Source organism: Otolemur garnettii, unplaced genomic scaffold (genome assembly GCF_000181295.1).
Source record: "Otolemur garnettii isolate 467f Iridium unplaced genomic scaffold, OtoGar3 scaffold00136, whole genome shotgun sequence".
Lineage (NCBI taxonomy): Eukaryota > Metazoa > Chordata > Mammalia > Primates > Galagidae > Otolemur > Otolemur garnettii.
The window spans coordinates 3539956-3546399 of record NW_003852531.1 but is presented as its reverse complement, the minus strand read 5'-3'; positions in this window follow the sequence as shown (position 1 = coordinate 3546399).

The window sequence follows — 6444 nt, the reverse complement described above, 5'->3', positions numbered from 1 at the left end:
GGCACTGGCATCTGGTAAAGGCCTCCTTGCTGCATCACGACATGCAGGAAAGCCAAAGGGCAAGAAAGGGGAGAGCCCCTCCCCAAAGCCCTTCTCAAAGGCACTCACCCCATACCTGGGGATGAGCCCCAGGGCCTAACGGCCTCTGTAAGGTCTCACTTCCCAATACCATTACACTGACAATTGAATTTCAACATGAGTTTTGGAGGGGACAAACAGTCAAGCTGTAGAAAAAAGTAAACATTTGGCTAACTGTAGAAATAATTTGAAAACCAACACATCACCAGGGTCCTCGGGCTGGCTGGCCTTCTCTTGGTTTGTCTATTTGTTTGTTTGTTTGTTTTTGAGACAGAGTCTCATTCTGTCACCCCGGGTAAAGTGCCATTACATCATGGCTCACAGCAACCACCAAATTCTTGGGCTCAAGCAATCCTCTTGCCTCAGCTTCTGAGTAGCTGGGACTACAGGTGCCTGCCACTATGCCCAGCTACTTTTTCTATTTTTAGTAGAGATAGGGTCTTGCTTTGCTCAGACTGGTCTTGAACTCCTAAGGCCATCCATCTGCCTCGGCCTCCCAGAGTGCTAGGATTACAGGTGTGAGCCACTGTGCCTGGCCAAACTCCTAGATTCTTCAGAGAAACCTGCTTGGTCCAGCAGGGGAACGGTAGACTGAGAGTAGAAATTCCACACAACACACCTGGATCTACACTTTAAAATCAAAAGACAGGTATCTCAATGGTTATGTAACTATTTTGAAAAGGTCATCTCAGTGCCCCATCTAGTACTTCAGATGGAAAAGATGATGAAATCAAAGTTTAAAATGCATGAAGATCAACACTTTGGCTTATTTGCCTGGTGCTATCTGAGGCAACCAGCAGCAGGTTTGAAATGTCCCTGGCTGCTCATGTTTTATCATCTAATTTTTCTCCTAATCCATAATATGCCTGTATTGTTCCTGTCCAGAAAGAACACTACTAACATAGCAAGTTCTTAGCAGTGTTGTGGTGGACACCTGGAGTCCCGAGTACTCGGAAGGCTGAGGCAAGAGAATTGCTTAAGCCCAAGAGTTTGACGTTGCTGTGAGCTGTGACATCACGGCACTCTACCAAGGGCTACACAGTGAGACTCTGTCTCAAAAAAAAAACAAAACAACACTACTGACAAACTCTAACACGAGGACAAGGGGGGCATCCCTTAGCCCTGTTTTGCTGCATACACAACTTTGGGCTCTGAAAAACCAGCCCCTCGTGTAGAGAGAGAGTACACACCAGAGCTGGCAATAAGCAATTTCTAATCTCTTTTGGCATTGCCATGTTTTGAGAATCCAAACTGACAAATTTTGCATTAAAATAACTCTCCAGCAAAATGCACACACACATACTCACTGTACCACACAGGTTTCAATACCCAGGTACTAAAAATCCTGGCAGTAACTACCACCAGAGAGGACCAAGAAAAGAATAAGTGAACGCCAAACAAACAGCTGGCCCTGATTTCAGATCGCACCTAATTGTGGAATTACTGTCATCCTGTCCCTTAGTGCCGTCACTTCTTTTGCATTTTTTTCTGGTACCTCCCAGTTTGCTTATTTCTTTCATATCATTTTCTGAACTCCCTGCATTCAAACAAATACCCTCTGCTGTGGGCTCCCCCCTGTTTCCTGCAGTACACGGGAAGCCAGGCGCCATCTCTTCAGGTCCACTTAACATGCTCCAGAGCCTTCCCCAGCTCCACTCCCCGCCATGCCCCATGGTCCAGAGGATTCCCACCACTCTGCAAAACTCTGCCCTCTCCTGAGCCTAGCGGAATCTTTGACCAACACCACTGCCCCCTTGAGATCCTGGTCCTTTCAGGAGAAGCCAAAGAAGAATGTTGAAAGGACAGTGAAAGTTCTTAGCATAAAAATATGGTAATTTTTAAAAATATGATAAGATTGGCTAACTTGAGAAAAGTGCCAAGAGATATGAAAAGTGGATAGCAATTGTACCCCCCCAGTTGGTGGTTAATAAATGCTGGTCCAGACAATGAACATAATGACTGACATGGTTTGGGGAAGCAGGGTAGAGTGTTCTTTTCAAACACCATGAAGAGAGGTTCAGAACACTGGAAGATTTAATTATTCATTTCTTTTAAGATCCTCTTTCTCTAGAAACCACATTTATGACCAGCAGGTAGGATGCAGACAAATGCCTCAGATTAGCTGTGTGTAGAAAAGTGTTTAAGTCTTTTAACCCAGAAATAGTTCTTTCAGGAAACTGTTTTAAATAAATACTCTCCTGTGGGTTCAAAGAGTGCACATTCAAGGATTTTTTGCTGCAGTATTTATTGTTGTGAAAATTTGGAAACAAATCAGTATCTATCACTAGGAGATAAGGAAATTATCATGCATTAATGCTGTGGACTATTATGCAGCCATCAAGAAGAATGAGAGAGAGCCAGGCAAAGAACCTTGAGATGTATTGGCAAATGAAAAAAGACAGAGCAAAGCATACTACATGATGCTATTATACTTCTATATAAATGTGTACAAACATATGTATATCATATTGTGTAAATGCAGCTTGAGTTCTACCCATGTGTGGTTTTATGCAATTAGAAAGTCATTCTCCTACAAAGCACTTTATTTCCTTGGGGAAAAATGTTATGATGAATAAACAAATCTTTAAAATCTGAACAGAAAAAAAATACATTTTTCTTCTAAGACCATTTGGGAAGTGATATCCCAAATGATATTCAGAACACTAGCAGAACTTCAGTGGACTGGGATGGAGCTAATCAAAACACTCCCCAACTTCTGACATGCCACCTCTTAGAGAAAGGTCAGAGTTCACCAACAAGATGGACTTGCTCATATCAGAGCTATTTACTTCCCCCACCTCAAAAGAAAAAATTCAATTTACTCCCTAGTATTAGGGCACAGTCTAATCACATTCTTCTTTCTTTGAAATGTGCAACACTCAAAAAATTGCAAGATCCTAGAATACTTCTTAAAATGCTTAATTATCTTTAGTATACTATAATCACTTTGGAAGAACATGGACAGGTAGGTTCTAGAAATACTTCCAACAACAGATTGAAACTCAACAATTACATGAGCTTTCAATTAAATTTCAAGTGTCATAACCATAAGAACCTCATTCCTTAAGTATTTATTATAATTTAAATTTTTACACTGAAAACGATGTCAGCTGGAAGAGGAGAAAATGAGCATTTGACCCAAAGACTTTGCTAATTAGTTCATCCCCTCCTGCTCATGGTAGTTTACACAGGATTTGAAAGCCATTTATAAATTCCTCTCCTCCCCAGGAAAGAAATACCCGCATCAAAGGAACCTGGAGCCACTTCAAGTTCTCTGAGTGTCTTCGTTGGAAAGCACAATGTGGGAAGAGCAGTCTACCCCCCTAGTTCTAGTTCTGCGGACTTGGGCCAAGAGAAGAGGTGTGCTCAACATCTGGCTGCAAACAACCCCCTGCTCCAACAAGGAAGTGGCATTTCCCCATGGCCCTGGTGCCTAGAGAATAAACAACCTCTGAATGCTATCTGTAACAGCTCCATCTGCTGGCTCCCAGATAATGTTACAGATCTGACAGGTGGGCATCGATCATATTGACCCAATAATAAACAGAGCGTTAGAATAGAAGTTTTGTTGCTTTTCTTCTCAATTCATCCAGAACTGCTCCTGCCCCAGACACCAGCCAGTGTACACAAACAGCAACTGGGGATGTGGAAATAGAGAATGAGTGTTGCTTCGGAAGACAATCTAGCTAAATAGGGCACTCTCCAGAACAAAAGATATAATAAAGAACAATGTGGCCCTGTTCTGTCCCTCTTTGTCGCGTTAGACAATAGAACTTCCTATTCTGCTCCTTCGGTTTTCCTCCCCCAAGGCGGAAGTTGTGATACTCGGAACTCGGGTCCAAGTGATGTTTAAGAGGATTACAGTAATAAGGCCATGCTTGAGATGCTGTGAGCTCCTGAAAGTCATGAGTCATATGAAGACACAGGCATTATAATTACATCTTAATATTCACTAGAAGTTATATTAAGCCTAAAATCTCCCATTAATTCAGTGAGAATTAGATGACTATCAGAGACTTACAGTTAGCTGTTACAATATCAAAAAAAAGGTAAAATATGACAAAGAACCATAGTAGGTGAAGCTCAAATAGGCCAAGTTCATAACTGTTTCATCAGCAGGAAACACAGTCTTAGGTGATTTTATTGTCTTTCTTAAGCTATTTAATATACATACACCATTTTCCTAAAGGGACTGCTATTCCAAATTATTTTCAACCACTTAAAAGTCATATGCCCTTAAATGTCTGATGCCTGGCACTGCACTGCCCTATGGAACCAAGATCTCAGAGGCAGGCGCTAGAAACAGATTAACTCTTGGCATCAGGGCATAGCCTAGGGGAATTTGGGCCCCCTTTAATCTCCATCACTCCACCCGGAACCCATCCAAAGTGGCATGTGCTAAGTTGTGTCCCCCAGAAATGGCTATACTGGAATCCTAGTGTGTCCCCAGTACCTCAGAACATGAGAACTTCTTTGGAGCTAAGGTCTGTGCAAAGGTAAGTTAAAATTAGGTCACCGGGGCAGTGCCTAATCTTACACAACTGGTCTCCTCATAAAAAGAGGCAATCTGAAAACATGAAGAGGCTTGAGCAGAAGAAAGAGGGCCTTTGGCAAGCACAGGAGAGCAGCCTGGAGTGCTCCCCCTGTCACCGCCCTCAGAGGGACCGACCCTGTCAACACTTTGATTCTGTGCTTCTGGCCTCCAGAATCATGAGACTATAAATTTCTGTTGTCTACGCCAAAGGAAAGAACAATTTTGTGGCACTTGTTATTGCATTTCTAGCAAACTAATACACTAAGTAAGCATATGGTCTAAGTATAAACAGCTTATTAATTTATTGGTCAAGTTATTTTAGAAGCAACAACGCATGAGTTCCTCTGTGACAGGCAGAATGCCCAGGCCGTGCCCTCGGAGGAGAAATCCTCACAACAGAAGAAGCTGGTATGCAAACAACTTTAAATCTTAAACCCACCAAGATTCATAAATGCTCAGATGATCTCTAAATTGACAAGAGGGGAGGAAGAGGAAACCTTTTCCTCATTGCCAAGTCCTTTATCAAATTCACTTCCATGGTGCTTCCCATTGAAATTGAAAACTGTCAAAGAATCGCCGAGATGTATGATGAGTTGCTTCTCCCTCCAACAGCAGCAGCAGCACCAGTTAAAGTTTGACAACCCTAATCTAGATGACAATTTTGTGATTGGGTCCAAATGTAATTTTTCTTCCCCTGCTGCTGTAATTGCCCAGACCTTATCATTTACTTCATTGTGATATCAGTCATGATACCTTTTTTCCCCAAAAGATCACCCAAAGAGCTAAACTCACCGGGGTCAGATAAATATTAACTTCTTGAAGAAAACCCTAGAGGGCTCAAAAGCAAATTCGTAATTCAGCCAATGGATCACCCATCCCTATGGAAAGCCGCTCAGGACAGGGAAAGTCTGACCGAGGATAATTTCCTGGCTTCATTCCCCCACTGCCGCATGTTAGCGGGTCACAGAGCTGGTGACCGTGAATCTAGAATAAGTAGAGGAAATGCCGGTCCACTCACTGTGTCTAATATTTTCTAAGTGTTTTGCTTCTGACATTCAGTGAACACAGATACCTTGTAGCTGTTTCTTCTCCCCGTGTGTATCCAGGCACTGCCCCTCCCTTGCAGTCGCTTCCCTCACTGGGAACCCATAACACCCAGAGGATGCAGGACAAAGGAGTAAGTGGAATTAATAAGGAATTAATATCAAATATTACAGAATTGTAGATTTTCCAAAGCATGATAATGGTGCTATGATCCTAGGATCCATGCAGGGGGGGAAGGGTAAGGAGTTAGCCTGCGGTGGACTCACTGTGATAAGAGATACCCCGAGACTGCCTTGAGCCTGGGCCATCCCAACCAAAGGATTCAGCGCGTCCAGTCCTACTCCTGTCTGTAAGAGAAATACATCATGGATAAAAACTCTCCAACCAAAAAAGACAGAATAAGACTCATGTTTAAAATGGAATGCTTTGGCTCGGCGCCTGTGGCTCAAGTGGCTAAGGCACCAGCCACATATACCTAAGGTGGCAGGTTCGAATCCAGCCCGGACCCACCAAACAACAATGATGGCTGCAACCAAAAAATAGCCTGGCATTGTGGTGGGAGCCTGTGGTCCCAGCTACTTGGGAGGCGGAGGCAGGAGACTCGCTTGAGCCCAGGAGTTGGAGGTTGCTGTGAGCGTGATGCCATGGCACTCTACCTAGGGGGACAGCTTGAGGCTCTGTCTCAAAATAAAATAAAATAAAATAAAATAAAATGGAATACTTCTCTAAACCAGTGCCACTAAAAAGTGACATGATTTTCTACTTCTATCTTTTGAAATTTTCTGCCG